The 19,898-nt window shown below is 41.3% G+C and overlaps 1 pseudogene; it reads left to right on the plus strand.

Annotated features, from left to right (window-relative positions):
* Window positions 1-10,552, plus strand: part of LOC101420480 (ubiquitin-conjugating enzyme E2 R2 pseudogene) — a 61,691-nt pseudogene extending 51,139 nt beyond the window's left edge.
* Window positions 10,553-19,898: the final 9,346 nt, after the last annotated feature.

Here is a 19,898-nt window from a genome sequence, read left to right on the forward strand (position 1 = left end):
GTCCTCCCAAATGGTAGGTGGAAGCTCTATCACCTGAGCCACATCTGCTTCCTGGCAAAGATTTCTTAGATAGGACACAAAAAGCACTAAGCCATAAAAGAAAAAAAATTTTATTTCATCAAAACGACAAATTTCTGCTCATCAAGAGACTCAGTTAATTTTAAAAAAAGGAAGTCACAGTCTAAGAGACACATGAACTACATGTATCTGACAAAGAACTTGTATCCAGAATATATAAAGTATTGCTACAAATCTATAATAAAAAGACAAATAATCCAAAATTTTAAAAATGGGCAAAAGACTTGAACAGAAACTTCATAAAAGAAGATATATGAATAGCCAATAAGCACAAGAAAAGGTACATACCATATAACTAATTGGGGAAATACCTCCTAAAATCACAATAAGATAATACAGCAAATGGAATGTCTAAAATGTTTTAAAACTGACAATACCAAGTGTTGACAAGGATGGGAAGCAACTGGAATTCTCATATATTTCTTAATTTCTTGTCAGAGTGTAAAATGATGGAACCACTTTGGAAAACTTTTTGCAGTTTCTGATAAAGTTAGATCACACCTACTTTTTAACCCAGCAATCCCACTCCTAAGTACATACCCAAGAGAAATGAAAGTCTATGTCCATAAGAAGTATTCTACATGAATATTCACAGCATCATTCTTCATAACAAAGGCTGAAAACAACCCAAATACCCATCTACAGGTAAGTGGGTAAATAAACGGTGGTATATCTATACAGTGGAATAATTCTTAGCAATAAAAATGGACAAATTTTTAAAATATTAAGTTAAAAAATGAAGCCAGGAACAGAAGAACACATGCTGTATGTTTCCATTTATATGAAGTACTAGAACCAGCAAAACTAATTCATGGTGATAATCAGAACAGTGGTTACTTCTGTGGGGACAAAGAATAGACTGGAAAGAGGAAGGAGGGAATTCTCTGGGATGATTAAAACGTTCTAGAATTTGATTGGGTTAATGAGAGTATATATTTGTCAAAACTCCTCAAATTGTACTTGAGATCTGTGCATATGTATGTATATGAACATATGTTCATTACATCTCAATGAACAAAAGCAAAGTTTTTTTCCATTATTCAATAAATTTCTGGGGTTTTTTTCCAGTTAATTTTTCCCTTAAAATTTAGAAAGACAAAATTACAATCACAAAAAGTTAAATAACAGGGGAAGAATACTCCATAAACCTACTATTCCTGTCTTTACATAACTATTCCATAGTGACAATAGTGACAATTGTGTTGTGTATATATAATTTTATAAACGCCTTTTCCACTTAACATTATGTTTATCGGAAACACTTTTTCATGTTGCTTTCCTGCCTTCCTAATTATTTTTTCAAACAAACATTACCTCATCCCTTCACCTCCTCTAATCTACTATGTCTGCTATTTGTTATTTCTTGTCATCTCTTATAAGAGATATCATACAATATTTGTCCTTATGTGCTTTGCTTATTTCACTGAGCATAATGTTTTCAAGGTTCTTCCATATTTCAGCATATCTCTAACTTTGTTCTTTCTTACAACTGAATAATATTCCATTGTGTATATGTACCACAATTTGTCTATCCATTAATTTGTGGATGAACTCTGTTGTTTTTTTTCCAGGTTTTGGCTATTGTGAATAATGTTGCTATAAACATTGGTGTACAAGTATCTGTTTGAGACCCTGTTTTCACTTTCTTCGAGTATATACCTAGAAGTGGGAATCCTGGGTCCTGTGATAATTCTATATTTAACTTTCTGAGGAACTGCCAAATTGTTTTCCACTCTGGCTGCCCAGTTTTACCTTCCCACCCACAATGTGCTAGAGTTCTAATTTTCCCACATCCTCACCAACACTTATTTTGTTTTGTTTTCTTTTTGTTGTTGTTATTTTAAAAACAAAAAGTGTTTTAACAGACCACCATGAGACACTGTCAACATCCACCAGATTTATAAAAATTAAGATGTCCAAAAATGTCAAGGACCAGAAAATATATGGAATTCTCATCCACTCCTCCTAAGAGTGTAAATTGGAACAACTACTTTGGAAAACAGTTGGATACTGTAGCAGTTTGATATTATTGATGAATTCCAAAAATAAATACTGGATTATGCTTTTAATCTGATCTGTACCTGGGCATGATTGAGTTAGGATTAGGGCGTTGAGTCCCGCCCCTTGGTGGGTGGGGACTCACAGTGATGTGGGCTATGGGTGGAAGGCTCTTTGTCTCTTCAGAGATAACTAAGTTGTTTGACTTGTGGGTGTGAAACGGTAAGAGGCTGCAGTCCTGCTCTTAGGGACCAGCAGGCTCCAGTCCCAGGAAATGTTTAACAAAGCAAGGGCTATAAACTTTAAGTATTTAGGGGAAATGCAAAAACCAAGGCTTATCTAAAATGTCTGGAGTCCTTGCTAAAAGCTTACCTAAGATGTGAAAGAGATATATGCTAATTGAAGCCTATTGAGAACTGAAACAAAGGGACCATTTGACCTTTCCTCTCTGTATAAAAGACGTTTGAAAATCTTGTTCAGGGCTCGGGATTCAAACAGAAAGCTCCCGAGTCCGGCCGGCCGTCAATAAACCATTTTTCCTTCTCAAAATCATTCCTGAGTCCTGGCCTCTCTATTCTCAAATAATTGAACTTCTCTTAAATTCCACAACATTAATGGCAACCACGAAGGGACAAAAATGAAGGCCAGAGACGGTAGCATTTTGCTGCCCCTTCCAAATCCCCGAGGAAGCCGGGAGGACTCGGGTGAACCCCAAATCTGGGCGCCCCTGGATTAAATTTAATCCAGAAAAGATGTGGGCTCCACCAGAATCTTCCCGACAAAATCGAGGGGCAATGGAAGGTCTGAAGAGAAAGATTCTGGGAACGAAAAAGAACTCCGAACATGGAAGAAGGTAAGACTCCCCGGGTGAGCACAGTCTGGAAGGCCCTAGCTTTAATTGCTAGGAAGGGGAGGCTGATCACCTCCCGAGAGAACCCTAGTAGCCCCAGAAGGCTGGGGGGAAGCCGTTCTCTCTAGGCTTGGGAAAAGGAGGAAAACCGGGGAAAAGCCCTGGTGTTTTGGGTTTGTCTAACTGCATGTTAGAATCTGGTACTGGTCTTATATCCACTAAAGGAGTGGAGTCTCGATTTTAATAGGAAGGGTATTTATAGGTTCGAGTCCTAATATCCTGGAAATTGGTCTAGATTAAGGAAAACAAAACTTGGTTACAGGAAAATGGATCGGCTTTTCTGGTGGAGCTTGGTCTGGGTGTAAAGTTTAAACAGTGGAAAAGTCTAGCTGAAATCTTTTGTTATGGTGCTAATTTGTGAATGAATTCGCTTTATACCAAATGTTAAGTGTTCTGAGGTTTGTGATGGCTGTGGGGGCAGCCATGGTGAAATAAATATATAACTTGTGGGTCAGATTAGTGACCTTTGTGCTTCTGTCTGTGTCAGCTCAATGTTAGTGTCGGAGTTGTGTCCTTATGTAAAGTAGAATTACAGCTGAGCTGGAGCCCTCCCTTGCCATTGGCAAGGGAGTGAAATGATTCTGGGGCAAAAGCTGAGAAGTCTGGATGTTTGCGGAGTCTAGATGTTTGTGCATGCTCTGCTGTCTTGTCTCTGGTCTGGCCCTTTGCCGGGGCTTGGAGGCCATCTGTGTCCGCGCCACGCACCCAAGTTTGTTGGGGATGTCCCAGTCAGGGTGGCTGGGTTCCTGGGAGAGTTGCCAAATTTGAGTAGGTTCTGTCTGCCCATTTTGGCTGAAAGCTGGAAAGGGGGGAGCGGCTTGCCCCTTTCCAGTGAGTCCACCCTTCTATTCATAAGCCGCATTCCTGTTTGTTGTGCACCCGACTGCCTGGAAGGGGGGGAAGTGAAGGAGGTGAAAAGCAGAATCAGAATAAATGCAGTAAAGTTCCCTCCTTAGGGTGTCAAAGCCAAAATACGTTTGCATTCTGCTCAGGTTCTTAGAAGGTATTGTAGTAACCTTAAGTAAGAGAATGTGTTCTGTGAAGGTAAACTTTGCATTAAGGGTATAAATAATTATAAAAGTTTTACAAAGCATTGTTTAAGGTATTTAAGTGGCTAATTGCAGAAAGTCATTATTTAACAAAACTGAATTGATAATAATAATAAAAGGCAATTTTATAACAAACTTATTCGGCAGCCAATCTCCCCTGCCAACTTGCTTCCAAAAAAAAAAAACTGTTTCTGGTATTACATGCTACTAAGTATTTAAAGTGAAGAAAAGTTCATTATTTTAACAAACTTGTTTAGTATTAATGGCAATTATATGTTGTAAGAAGTTTGCCTGGTAACTTAGTATGTGGGATATATGGAGTGTGTTTTTATTGTTAAGGTAACAGAAGGTGATTTTGTCCTAAGATAAAATGATTGATTATTGGAAAGAGTAGAGTGTGGGACAGAACCTGAATGAATACTGAAAGTGTAGAAGGTTTGTGGAAGGGAAATTTTATGATTAAATTGAGTAAGATCAATATACAAAGAAAATATTTTATCAATAGCTTCTTGTGCTTTAACCTCATCATATCCTCAATGTTTGAAGAAGAGTCTTACCTCTTTTAAAAGAACATTTTATGTTCTAGAAATCAAATCCTGAAAAGTAGCCTTTTATTTCAAACTAACTGCAAGAGATTTATTCTTTCACTTTAAAGGAAAAATTAAAGTAATGGTTAAGTTCATTTAATATGTTATAAGTTGAATGAAAGGTATTTAAAGGTGTTATAAAATTAATAGGTTTTAAAAAAATTAATAAAAACTGTAACTAAGAGTTAAAATCATTTATAAATGCATTTATATTATAAAACAGTGGAAAGACAATAACTAAGATTATAGCTGGGTGAATTTAGCCTGAAACTATTATTTAAGTGTAAATTCTACACTAACCTTTCCTTTGTTTATGGTTACTTCAAGCCTAACCTCACCCTTTGCCTTTGCCTATGGTTATTTCATAATTGAGAAGAGCTGGGACATCACTGTCTCCTCTCCTGGTATTAGTAACCCTTTCTCTCATGAATTCAAGTGTAAACTAAATAAAGTGCTGCCTGATAGAATAAGGTTAAATGGCCACTGGAGTTTTATTATCTCCAAAAACAAAAAGGGGGGTGGAGGGGGAGAAGTCTCCTGCCTTGACGGTCAGTGTTCCTAAGAGTGGCAATTCATGAGAGAAAGCAGTCTGTCTCCCTGAGGCTTCAAATAGCCTCAGTAAATATATATAAAATTAATCTTGTTGCTTATCCAAAATTCTGCTAATTTCAAGGTAAAATATGAAGTTCTAAAACAAAATGGTGCTAAGGCATTGCATTGAGAACATTTTGGTTATTACAATCCATTAAGTAAGAAAGAAAATTCTTGTGGTAAACTGCATGGTCATAGTGCAAATTAAGAAGAGTTTCAAAAGTCTTTGAAAAGTTTAAAGTAACTAAAGTCATGTTGTTGTGTCAAACTATTCATGTCTGCCTATTTGCTCAAATTGTTAAAAATTAAATATGCAGTTATATTTATAAATATTCTTAAAGCCCAAATTGAACTAAGTAGGATGAAAAAGTCATAGAAATCTGATTATGGAAACAATTGGGAAAGGGCCTCCTCTTTGCAAGAGCTTTTAAGGCAAGACTAGGTGTGGCAGATTAAACCTATCTACTAGGCTAGGGAATTAAGAATCAGTTTGCCAGGTAATTTCCCAGTTTAAACCTTTGTCAGCCATAAATTGGAAAAAAAAAAAAAAAAAAAACAAAGATTAGGTTAATTTTCACAGAAGAAAAATGTTGATGTAACCCGGCGGCCTGCTGCCTCAGTCTCCCACTCCCGGGTTGGACAGCAGTGGAGGAGACCAGTTTAGGCCAGTCCTATGGGCAGTGGAAGGATGCCCAAGAAGGAGCTAACTAAGTCGGTGCCATTTCAGCACTAAATTATATTCCTTATTTGACAAAGGGGGGAGCAGGTAAAAACTAAAATGGTTGGAATGTGATAGAAGAAGCAGTTAAATCAAACTTTTGCGTGGGAAAGTTAAATCTCAGATAAGCTGTAACTTCTGAAGTATCCAATCTATGGAAAAACAGGAAGAGCTTGCATGCTAGGCTTAGGGGTATAAATTGTGTCATTTTTCTTTGTTCGTGGCACCAGCCATATCTGGCTCTGCACCCCTTCTTGCAAGATTGAGAATAAATTATTTTCTTCTCCACAATCTGGTGAGCCTTAATTCTTCCAGAAGATTTCTTTCCAATGAAATAAAGGTAATTAGTGGCTCTATTAACAAATTTCAGTAAGTAAAGGAAAGTCCATAAAAACTATGGAGAGATCTTTCCTGGGTTATGATTTTAAAAAAAAAAATTAAGTAATTGTGTAATGTGTTTTGAAACCTGGTAGTCAGTTATGCTTTTAAATTAATAATTTTCATAACTTAAAGAAAAGAAGTTTTAGCTTCCTGTAAGGGAAAAAGAGAACATTCCTTGCATAAACTATTATGGTTTCAATTTTATTTTTGAGTGTAATCTCCCATAGTTAATTTATAAACTAAATTAACATTATGTACGAAATCTTTAGTGGTGAAATTAGGCTAAAGGGAAAAGATTGTAGATATGCTCTCTTAAATAGAGAGTAAATTTCTTTCATTGGTAATTGTAATCTAGTAAGTTTATTTAAACATGAGGTGTCTAGTCAATGCGGTTATAGTCAATTATAAAGAGTTTGTAAAACATCTTCCAAACTGAAAATGTTTAAATAATTCTAGTTGTAGAAGTCATTGTTAACTAAAGAAACTTAGATTGGTATTGGTAGCAGAAATAACTTCATGATAATAAACCTGTCTGAAGGCCACTGCAAAATACACATTTAAGTAAATGGTAATAAAAAGTTGTCTTGATTCTATTGGAAATATTCTGTTTTCATTCTAACAATGAAAAATAATATTTTTCCTCTATTACTAAAGTAAAGTACCTACTGTTATCTTCATAGTAAAATTGTGTAAGTAAATAGTCATTTGATATATGTATTGCGTTAAGTTGTTTAAAATATATATAAAACAAGGAATAAACTTTAACATTGTCAAACTCTTGTGCATTCGAGCCAGGCCTTGTATACATTACAGGTGGCCTCTCCATGTGAGTTATTGGCTAGGCTGGTCACTGACCCCTCAATTAAAAATATGTGCTATATCAGTCTCTGGTTCTGCTCCTGAAGTTGATGGAAACTATATTGCAGTTTCAAGCTCCTGCAGCCAATAATGACTCGGTACAGCCAAGTGTACAATGGATATCGCTTCCAGACTGGCACTGTTCCATGGTGCCAGAGAGCGCTATGCACCAGGCTAGTAGAATACTGGAAAATCTCTCTAAGATGAAGGATGCTGCAACTTGCTCACTGCGTTGAAGAACATGCTAAGTGGAGCCATGATACCAGGAGACTGTAAGTAAAACTTAAACACAATTGGCATTATGGCCTGCTCTCATGGAGAGATAACATGTAAAGTATTACAAACCTGAAACTCAAAACTAATAATGGCAACTCTGAATCCTTATGCATTAAGTAATACATTAGTTAATATTAAGTGCTGTACTTTTATCCTGTACTAAATATATGCCTAATAATTGTAATGTTATCTTTTCTATTTTGGATCAAGTGCAGAAGTATATTAGACATGTTAAATTCCTGGTAAAATCATTTTCTAAACAGTTAATAACATGTCTATAGAATAAGGTGGCAGTCTCAGCCAGTCTCAGTTAGCAAAAGTGAGGCTTGCTTGCTGATGGTGAGTCACCTATTGAACAAGTCAAAATTGCTAGAAATTGTACAATGAAAACCAAGGTGTAAAAATCTTTATTCTGTAGTTCTGATCACTCCCACAGGTGAAAACTAAGAATATTTCCAAATTAGTGTTCTAATCCTGAGTGAAGCCAGTTGCCCAAGGAGTGCCAGTTCACCAGGAGCATCTGACAAAGCGAATGAGTGTCAATCATTGAACAGCTTGGAATGTGTCTTCAGACAAAGCTAAGTGTCTGTTGCAATTTCTCTCTAAAGATGGATAACTTAAAAAAGAACATATATGCTGTTCCCACCAGCTTTTAAGGAATGCCATCTTTATAGGCACCTAACCTTGTCTACCTCTGTAATCCAATGTGTCCTCTTTTAAAAACAGGTATTCCAAAATTTTAATTAAGTTTGTTTCTTTCAGAGTGAACATCTTATTAACCATATGAAAACTTCATCCAACTTCGTACAGAATGCCAGATCCATCTTCCTCCAGTTACAATAAATTAAAGAGTTTTACACCTTATTAGGCAATGACTACAGCCCATGGCCAGCAGGAAGCAGTTACAGAAAAGAGATCGTCTCCCTTCAGCACCCCTTTTAAATTAAAGGTGTAAACTCTTTAAGAGTAAAATAAAAGTAATAGATGGATCTGGAACCTGACTGGAAATCCACGTGAGTGCCAGTGGCAGCAGAATAACTGCGGGAGGCCCCTGCCCAAGATTCTGCTGTCCAGAATGAAAAGTTCTAAACTTCTAAAAACGGTCCTTGATGCTGTACTAAAGACTGATAAATAATCAGTCAAGACAACAAACAGTCATCCACCTCATAGCTCCAACAATAATTATGCCAAAGCTTAGCAAGTAAACTTTGACAAAGGGGGGGAATGATGTGGGCTATGGGTGGAAGGCTCTTTGTCTCTTCAGAGATAACTAAGTTGTTTGACTTGTGGGTGTGAAACGGTAAGAGGCTGCAGTCCTGCTCTTAGGGACCAGCAGGCTCCAGTCCCAGGAAATGTTTAACAAAGCAAGGGCTATAAACTTTAAGTATTTAGGGGAAATGCAAAAACCAAGGCTTATCTAAAATGTCTGGAGTCCTTGCTAAAAGCTTACCTAAGATGTGAAAGAGATATATGCTAATTGAAGCCTATTGAGAACTGAAACAAAGGGACCATTTGACCTTTCCTCTCTGTATAAAAGACGTTTGAAAATCTTGTTCAGGGCTCGGGATTCAAACAGAAAGCTCCCGAGTCCGGCCGGCCGTCAATAAACCATTTTTCCTTCTCAAAATCATTCCTGAGTCCTGGCCTCTCTATTCTCAAATAATTGAACTTCTCTTAAATTCCACAACAACAGATGAAAGGCATGGCAAAGGACACAGTTGAGGATTTTCTGATGTTGGAGGTTTGATGTTGGAGTTTGATGATGAAGTCTTAAGCTGGAAGTAAGCTCTCAGAGGAAAGAGAAGCCAGCCCCAGGAAGGAAGGAACCTTGGACCCAGAGAAAAGCAAGTCCCAGGAACTTGGGAACCCAGCAGGCCTGAACCCTCGCAGACCATCGGCAGACATCTTGACGAGGGAAATGACTTACGCTTTATGGCCTGGTATCTGTAAGCTCCTATCCCAAATACATGCCCTTTATAAAAACCAACCAATTTCTGGTATTTTGCATCAGCACCCCTTTGGCTGGCTAATACAGACACTGTCTTGTGAATTTGAACATTTGCATACTTGATGACCTAGCAATTCCACTCGAGACACTTGCACATGTACCCTAAAGATACATATGCCCCTGCCCACAGTTGAGGCCCCTGCTGGGTGAGGGAGAGGCCCCAGAACCGGAGCGAGTCCCCCCCTAACTCCCTCAACCCCTCCCTGTGCCAAGTGTGAGGAGAAAGGCCCGGCCCTGTCGTGTGTGAGGAGGACCAGGGCTGGCCCCCGGGCGTCAGGGGCCTGGCTCAGCCGGGCGGCTTGTGAGCACTGGGGCCCACGCCGGTGCCCCCGCCCTGGCCCAGCAGCAGAGCAGCGGCCAGCAGAAGGCCAGGATGCTGGAGCTGAAATCCCTGCAGGCGGAACCTGTGGGGGGCTTCCCATCGCCCTGGTGGATGAGTCCCGCCTCTACGACCCGGAGGCGGCCCTCTTCAGAACCCCCAGCACCCTGGACGGGGCAGCTGCTTCACGGCCCGTATAATTTCCTATCGACTACCCGTATTCACAACCTACCTGCAGATTCGTGACCAAAATGTGCCCCCCCCCTTCGCCGATTTACGAGAATGGAGATGCATGTATTTGATTCTTCATCCGCCTGTAGATGACCCACAGGGTGGAGAACTACCTTCTGAAAAATGGACTCCTACTTAAATGTCAGGACTCTCCTGTAAGGTGGAATCTCACTGCTTAATGGGCCCAACACCTTGACCCAGCCAATATGGATGCTTCAGTTATGTTCAGGAAATGGAGGGACTGTTAAGAAAAAGACAAAGAATATGCTGAAAGGAAACTGAAAAGGTTAGAGAAAAGGTCCCCACAACACTGGAGGAATACTGCATCAAACCAAAGTGCCTGGAAAGCATGTGTAGCTCAGTGGTTGAGCACCTGCTTCCTATGTATAAGGTCCCAGGTTCGATCCCTGGTACCTTCTAAAAAACAAACCAGAACAAAACCTAAAGTGCCTTCCAAAGACAACAGCTCAGATTTACTTTATGACAACTTGCACGATGACGACATTGGTGAGGAAGAGGAGAGTGCCAACTCTTATGAAGAGTCGTGACATGTTCCTTTGATGCCCCTGTACTGCCCTGCTGTCTCAAAGCAGAGGGAGGGGAGCAAGTGTGGACCTAGCAGTGGCCCTTCAGCAAAAACCTATTTACAGGGACGAGGACATGGCTCAACTGAGCATCCGCCTACCACATGGGAGGTCCAGGGATCAAACCCCAGGCCTCCTTGACCCATGTGGAGCTGGCCCATGTGCAGTGCTGCTGTGTGCAAGGAGTGCCATACCATGCAGGGGTGTTCCCCATGTAGGGGAGCCACACGCACAAGGAGCACGCCCTGCATTGAGCCACCCCACGTGAAAAAAGCACAGCCTGCCCAGGAGTGGTGCCGCACACACAGAGAGCAGACGCAGCAAGATGACGCAACAAAAAGAGACACAGATTCCTGGTGCCACTGAGAATGCAAGCAGACACAGAACACCCAGCAAATGAACACAGAGAGCAGACAACGTGGTGGGGGGAGGGGGGGCGGAGGGGAGAGAAATAAATAAAATAAATCTTAAAAAAAAAACCTATTTACAGGGCGTGGGGAAAACAAACGGTGCTCCTGTTGACTTCCCTTATGGAGCTCAGTTTGCTCCTTTTTATGGACTTCTTAATGGAGAGAAAGTAACCCTCCACAGAATGTCTGAATTCTTGCATTCTTTCTTCCATCACTGTATTGATTCTTTTTTTTTTTTAATTATTTATTTATTTATTTATTAATTACATTATGAAAAATATGAGGTCCCATTCAACCCCACCGCCCCCGCCCCCCACTCCCCCCACAGCAACACTCTCTCCCATCATCATGACACATCCATTGCACCTGGTAAGTTCATCTCTGAGCATCACTGCACCCCATAGTCAATGGTCCACATCATAGCCCAGACTCTCTCACGTTCCATCCAGTGGGCCCTGGGGGGATCTATAATGTCCCGTAATTGTCCGTGAAGCACTATCCAGGACAACTCCACGTCCCGAAAAAACCTCCACATCTCATCTCTTCCTCCCATTCCCCACACCCAGCAGCCACCATGGCTACTGTTCCCACACCCATTCCACATTTTCTCTGTGGACATTGGATTGGTTGTGTCCATTGCACATCTGTATTGATTCTTAAAAAAAAAAAGAAAAGAAAAACCTCCCATCTCACTTAGTCTCTAAAGAGTGTTCACAGTAAGGAAGCGGATTTGGCTCAATGGGTAGAGCGCCCGCCTACCACATGGGAGGTCCAAGGTTCAAACCCAGGGCCTCCTTGACCCGTGTGATGAGCTGGCCCATGTGCAATGCTGATGTGTGCAAGGAGTGCTGTGCCATGCAGGGGTGTCCTCCATGCAGGGGTGTCCTCTGTGTAGGGAGCCCCAAGTGCAAGGAGTGCACCCTGCAAAGTGAGCCGCCCAGTGCAAAAAGAGTGAAGCCTGCCCAGGAGTGGCACTCCACACACGGAGAGCTGACACAGCAAGATGATGCAACAAAAGGAGACACACAGTCCCTGTGCCACTAACAAGAATGCAAGCAGACACAGAAGAGCTCACAGCGAATGAACACAGAGAGCAGACAACAGGGGGAAGGGGGGAATAAATAAAAAATAATAAATCTTTTTTAAAAAAAAAGGAATTTGGTAAATTCAGTCACTATCTCCAATAAAATAGAAATGGAAGGATAGTGCCTGAATATAATAAAGACTAATAAAAATTAGCAGCAAACTAATTGTTTACTATTGTATTATAATTGGATTGGGTTGAATTGGATTGGAAAGAGGGAGAAATTGTCAAATTGTGACATGAGACTGTGTTTTTGTGATGGTTAACAGAGGCAAACACCTCCAATATTTTTTATACCAGATCCCTCTAAGTCTTTTATTCGTTTTCTCCATAATTACCCATAATTGGCTCTTGACGTCTACACGCGACTGAAATTGCTCTTGATGAGGTCACATAACATCCTTTTCTATCCAAATTCGAAGACTCCTTCTACTTTCTCTAGAACTCTCTGAGCATTTGGCACTTCTAGTGGATTGAATGATTCCCCTAAAATTCATGTCCACCAAGAGCCTAGGAATGTGACCTTACTTGGAAATAGGGCCATTGTAGATGTAATTAGTTAAGGCCTTCGAGATAAAATCATCCTGGCTTGGGTCTGGGCCCTAATCCAATGACTGGTGCCCTTCTTAGAAAAGGAGAGGACATGTGGAGATACAAAGACGAGCACCAGTAAAGATGGAGGCAGAGAGGCTGCCACAGGCCAAGGAACACGGGGGGCCACCAGAAGCTAGAAAAGCAAGGGAGGTTCTCCCCTAGAGAATCTGGAGAGAGCATGGCCCTGCTGACACCTTGGTTTTGTACTTCTGGTCCCCATAACGGAGAGAATAAATTTCTGTTGTTTTAAGCCACAAAGTCTGCGGTACTTTGTTATGGCAGCCTTGGGAAAACAACACAGTGCCTAAGTGTTCCCTCCTCAAACTCTCTTCCCAGATTCCCACTGCACCTTGATCTCTTGACTGATCGTCTCTTCCTTTTAGCTTTGGCCAACTCTGGTTAATGTTTCTTGTTGGGGACGTGGGGGAGTAGAGGCTGCTTAGTATCTGAGAATATCCTACCTTATAAATCTCCTATGAGGGAAGCGGATGTGGCCCAAGAGATCAGGGTCCCATCCACCATATGGGAGGTCAGGGTTCAATTCCTGGGGCCTCCTGGTGAAGGCAAGCCAGCCCGTGCAGTAAGCTGGCCTGAGTGGTGAGCTGGCCCCAGCAGAGAGCTGGCCCATGTGGAGTGCTGGCCCGTGCAGGAGTGCTGGTCAGTGCGGCAAGTGGGCCCAAGCGGAGAGCTGGTGCAGCAAGACGACACAATGAAAAGAGACACAGAGGAGATACAATAAGAGAAGCAGCAGACCAGGGAGCTGAGGGAGCTGAGGATTGAAACCCGTTCTCCCATTCTGGAAGGTCCCAGGATCAGTTCCCAGTGCCACCTAGAGAGAAGACAAGCAGACACAGAAGAATGCACAGTGAATGGATTGAGAAGCAGATAATGGGGAGTGGGGGTGGGGGTGGATAAATAAATAAATCTTTAAAAAAAAAGCTCTTATGAGGTAGTCCCTACTTCTCAATATAGAAGCTGAAAATGTCACATCGATGCTTTCCCAGCCCCCCTTGCAGCTGGAAGCTGACACATGACCTAGGCTGGGCCAATCAGATGCAGCTATTCCAGACTTTGACTCTGGGGTTACTGATGAAAACAACAAAGTCAGTGGATGAGTGTTTCCAGTAGTGGCAACTTCGCTTTTCTGTGACAACTGTGGCAGCAGGGCCCAGCTCAGGGTCCTGGACTGATGGGTGTGGGCAGTGTGAGGCATTGTATCTGGTGGTCAGCAGTGTCCTCTCCAGACACTGTTCATGGAGTGGTTTTACCGTGGTTATAGCTGTTTTCGTTTCTGAGCCTAGTTCTCCAGTTTTCTCAGTGATTCTGTGAGGTACTCAATAGCTTAAACTAGTCAAAATCTATTCCTGTTGCTTACGACTGAGGACTCTGACAAATACAACATTTCAGAAAACTTCTCAGTTGTCTTTCTCTATACCACCTAAAATCACACTAATCTCTTAATTTTCTAAACTTCTATTGTATTATTAAAGAATCGATGCAATTTAGCACATTATCATTTACTATCTTACTATTTCATTTTTTCTTTTTCCTGGGTTTATTTATGTTTATTCACTGACCCTGTTATGTCTGTAAATTATGTCTCTCCAACAATACCATTAACCATAAGAGTAATAAAATATCATATTAAATACATACTTTTTAGTACCAGAGTATTTTTTTAATCAATTTTAAAATTTTTACTGTAGTAATATATATACAACATAAAATTTCCCATTTTTAACAACTTTCTGATCCAAGTGTTTGCATTCACAATGTTGTGCTACCATCACCAGGTACTACGGTATTTAATATTAATTTTTCTTTCATCATGTATGAATAATGAAAGAATATTTTTGAATACCTACTGTGATAGTTAATAGCTAATGTGTCAACTCAGTCAGGTATGGTACCCAGTTATTTGGTCAAGCAAGCATCGGGCTAATTGTAATACAAGGGTATTTCATGCGTTTTTTCATCAGTGAGTTGACTGCATAAATGGCTGGTACATCTAAAATCAGCTGAGGAGATTGCTGTCAGCAATGAATGACATCTCTTCCTATCAGCTGAAGGCCTTAAAAGAAGTGATTTCAGCATTCAGAGAGAATTCCCATCTCTACTTCAAACAGCCAGCATCTCCTGGGGAACTCAACGAGGACCTTAATTAGAGTCCCTCTCTTGCAGCCTGCCCTATGGAATTTGAACTTGTGCATCTCCACAGTCCTGGGAAACAATATTATAAAATCTCACACTATTAACAGGTATCTCCTGTCAGTTCTGTTTCCCTTGAGGACACAGACTAATACAGTTTGGTACTGGGAATGGTTCTTGAGAAACAAAATCTTAAAAATGCCATTTCTGAACTAGTTCTGGGATTTTTGCAATTGGCACTGTTACTGGATTTTGTCTAGGTTCTTGACTATGCTGCAGAAATGAATTTCAAGAGTACGTTGGGTGAGTTAGGCCAGTAATTTATTCAGGTAGGGAGGGAAAAGAAATGGGAGAAAAGAACATATCATAGGGCCTGGGTAGAGAGAAAGGGACTGAAAAGTGATAAAGTGGGCTGATTTATAGACTACAATTACCCATTATAGATTTTTTAAAAAAATTTTGTATCCTCCTTGAAAAAGCATTTATTTTAAAATATTTATTTATTTATTGTCCACCCTTCCCCTTCTCCTGCCTTGTTGTTTTTTGCTGTCTGTGTTGTCTTCTCTTCTCATTTTCTCTCCTCTAGAATTTGATCCTGGAGACCTCTGATGGGGAGAGCAGTTCCCTGTCAACTGCGCCACCTCAGTCCCTGGTCTCTGCTGCGCTTCACCTTGACTCTCCCCTTGTCTCTCTTTTGATGCATCATCATCCTGCTGCATTACTCACTTGCGTGGGCACTGGCTCACGCAGGCACTCGTACGGGCACTTGTGCGGGCTCTAGCTCGCTGCGCAGGCACTGGCTTGTCGTGCGGGCGCACTTTCTCTTCTTTTCACCAGGAGCCCCCGGGAATGGAACGCAGGTCCTCCCGTGCGGTAGGCGGAAACGCTATCACTTGAGCCACATCCGCTTCCCCCATTATAGATTATAAATGCCCAGGTTTTACTTGTGTGGTGACCACGCAGGGGGAGAAGGCAGCCAGAATCGGGGTCCAAAGGAGAGAGCGTGAATCCAGGCCTTGGGCTTGCTTTTTGAACTGTTAATCATTCCACCCCTTTGTTCATGGCAGGGGAGGAGTCCCAGCTGTTTGCTGTTTTGATTGATTACCCCACCCACCAATCAATTACCTAGGAAGGCCCATTGATTAACTCCTTGAGGAATATCCACGGCTTCTCCTGGCTTCCAGAAGAAATTTTGTTCTGGATGGCAGAATCTTGGGGAGGGTCTTCCAGCAGCCATCTTGGGGGTATCAACATCCACATGGACTTCTTGCCAACTTCCAGATGCATCTATTGATTCCTATCTTATTAGCCAGCTTCAGTCCTCTACTCTGATTAGATTCAAGGGCACTAATGACTCCCTTTCCAATAATCAAGAGGCCGCTGACAGTCCAAGGCGAAAGCTGGCAATAGAGATATGCAAAATATCACCACTGGGTAGGACTACTTCCTTATAAGAGACAGGGATCTGAGGGAGTGTTTTTTACCATCTTAACAGAGTTTTGTATGTTTTTTATAATGTAACCTTTTTTGTGATGTATGTATCTTCAAAAAAATACAATTTACAAAAATGACGGGGGGGGGGTGGGCTGGGGTGTGGGTTATTTGGGAACCTCTTATGTTTTTTTTTAATGTAACATTCTAAGTGATCTATTAACTTAATAAAAATTTAAAAAGAAAAAAAAAGTTACAATGATGTTAGCTGACTGTACCTAAATACATTGGATACAGTTACAATAGAAAGGGAAGAGCTGAAATCTTCAAATTTGCAACTTAAGTGCCCCACAAATGATGCTATGAAAGTTTCTATGTGTGCTCTGAAAGAAAGTCTTGTTTCATGCAGCAGCAGACTTGAGATCTGTGAAAAACAGACTCAGAGTTTCATTGTAGGAGTAGCAGAGTTACAAAAGAAACTAAAATCTCAACCTTGCAGGGTGTCTGCTGTTAAAGGGAGGGCACTGATTGGAAAGGAGTGGAATCCTGAGTATTGGGATGGAGACAAATGGGTTGATGGTGATGGCAGTGGGGACACTGAAACCTTAAATTCTGCTGAGACTTTGCCAGAAAAACCTGTAATGGTCTGCCCCGAGGAGATCAGTTAAAATTAAGCTTGTACCACCCAACCTCCAGCCTACTCCAAATAATCTTTTTTTTTCATTCTTGATTTATTTTTTTAATTAAAGTTAATAGATCACAAAGAATGTTACAATAAAACAAAAAACAGAAAAACGTAAGAGGTTCCTATATAACCCACTCCCCACCCCCACCACATCATTTTTGTAAATTGTATTTTTTTTGAAGATATATACATCACACAAAAAAAGTTACACTAAAAAATATAAGAGGTTCCTTGACCTCCTCTCTGCCCTGAGGAAACCATCACCCAATTTCCACCCTGCCCTGAGGAGTCTCCCATCCAACCCCCACCTGAAGAGATTAATCCTGTCTCACCAGATGAAACTGAAAGGGAAAGCCCTGAGGTAATTAGCTTGCAAAACACTTCTCATTACCTGCCCCCACCACCCCTCTTCTCTTCCAGACCTATAACTAGACTAAAGTCACAAACCCCCAAAGGGGAAGTAAAAAGTATGATCCATGAGGAAGTACACTATACTCTAAAAGAGCTGCATGAGTTTTCCAATTTATATGGACAGAAATCAGGGGAATATGTGTGGGAATGGATATTAAGGGTATGGGATAATGGTGGAAGGAATATAAAGTTGGGTCAGGTTGAATTTATTGATATTAAGCAGAGATTTTGGATTCAGTGTTGTAGCTCAAAGGGTTAGAAAGGGCTCCGGCAGTTTGTTCAGGCGGCTGACTGAAACATAGACCAGAAGATGGCGAGATGCCGATTTACCCTGAATGCTATAGATGAGGGGATCCAAAGACTTAGACAGATTGGAATGGCATAATGGATTTAGAACCTAAGACTTGCCCACCCACCCCAGGAATGTCCAGAGGACATACCTTTCACCAGAACTGTGAGGAATAAATTTGTGAGACTAACTCCATCTTCCCTGAAGCGCATTCTGGTTGCCCTTCTCTGTAGGTTGGATATTACGGTGGGAAAGGCTGCCACAGAGCTAGGGTCCTTAAACACTGTGGCGGTGATCAGATCCCAGGCTGGCAGGAGCCAAGTATCAGCATTCAATGGCCAAAGGCAAGTGTGTGTGGCCACCACAATGAAAGGCAGACTCACAGCTGCATTCGAGTCTCATCGACCTATGGCATTGGCTAATAGATCATGGGGTCCCTAGAAGTGAAATAGATGGACAGTCTACTAAAGTCCTACTTGATCTGTATAAGCAGAAGAGTTTTGGGTCAAGGGAACAGAATCCTAACTTTAATTACAGAAACAGTGGATCACGGCCCCTTAATCAATTCCCAGACTTGAGACAGTTTACAGACCCAGAGCCCCTTGAATGAGTAGAAGGCCAGGTCCTCTTGGGGAAGGATCCTGTTACATTCCTAAAAATTTATACCGTTAATTTTTCTCCCAGCTTTCCCCAAAGAGACATATGGTCTTTTACCAGGGTAACCATGCATTGGAAAAATGAAAATGATCAGATATTTCAGGAATTATTAGACACTGGCTCAGAAGTAACAATTCTAGGAGACTCAAAATGTCACTGTGGTCCACCTGTCAGAGCAGGGGCTTATGCAGGTCAAGTGATTGATAGAGTTTTAGCTCATTTCTGTCTTGCAGTGGGTCCAGCGGGTCCCTGGATCCATTCTGTGGTTATTTCTCCAGTTCCAGAATGCATAATTGGAATAGACATACTTACTCAGCAACTGGCAGAATCCCCACATTGGTTCCCTGACTTGTGGAATCAGGGCTATTATGGTAGGAAAGGTCAGGCAGAAGCCACTAGAACCTCCCCTACCTTGTAAAAATAGTAAATCAAAAGCAATACCAGATTCCTGGAGGGATTGCAGAGATCAGTGCCACCATCAAGGATCTGAAGGATGCAGGGGTAGTGATTCCCACCACATCTCCATTTAACACTCCTATTTGGCCTGTGCAGAAAACAGATGGCTCTTGGAGGATAACAGATTATCATAAACTTAACCAAGTGGTGACTCCAAGTGCAGCTGCTGTTCCAAATGCGGTATCATTGCTTGAGCAACACAGCGCCTGGTAACTGGTATGCAGCTATTGATCTGGCAAATGTTTTTTTCTCAATTGTCATTAGTAAGGACCACCAGAAAGAGTTTGCTTTCAGCTGGCAAGGCCAGCAGTACACCTTCACTGTCCTGCCTCAGGGGTGTATCAGCTCTCCAGCCCTATGTCATTATATTGTCCACAGGGACCTTGATTGTCTTTACCTCCCATAAGACATCACACTGGTCCATTATATTGATGATATCCTTCTGACTGCACCTAGTGTGCAAGAAGTAGCAACTACTCTAGACTTACTGATAAGGCATTTGAGTGGGAGAGGCTGAGAGATAAAGCCAAGAAAATATAGGGGCCTTCCTCTTTGGTGAAATTTCTAGGTGCCCAGTGGTGTGGGGCATGTCAAGATATCCTTTCTAAAAGTGAAGGATAAGTTGCTGTGTTGGGTTCCTCTTATGACTAAAAAATAGCCACAATGCCTAATTGGCCTCTTCGGATTTTGGAGACAACATATTCCTCATAATGGGTGTGTTACTCAGGCCCATTTACCAAGTAACCAGAAAAGTTTTGAGTGAGGAACAAGAGTGAGTGAACAAGAGGAGGCTTTGCTACAGATCCAGGTTTCTGTGCAAGCTGCACTGCCACTTGGGCCATATGATCCAGAAGGTCCAACGGTCCTTGAAGTCGTCAGTGGCACATAAGATGCTATCTGGAGACTTTGGCAGGCCCCTATATGAGAATCTCAATGCAGACCCTTAGGATTTTGGAGAAAAACTCTGCCATCCTCTGCAGATAACTACTCTCATTTTGAGAAATAGCTTTTGACCTCTGTAGCAGTTTGAAATTATTCATGAGTTCCAAAAAGAAATTATAGGATTATGTTTGTAAACTGCTTTTTTCCTTTGGGCATATTAGATTATATTGGATTCAATATAATTACTTAATCAAGTAAGCCTC

Source organism: Dasypus novemcinctus, chromosome 11, assembly GCF_030445035.2.
Source record: "Dasypus novemcinctus isolate mDasNov1 chromosome 11, mDasNov1.1.hap2, whole genome shotgun sequence".
NCBI lineage: Eukaryota > Metazoa > Chordata > Mammalia > Cingulata > Dasypodidae > Dasypus > Dasypus novemcinctus.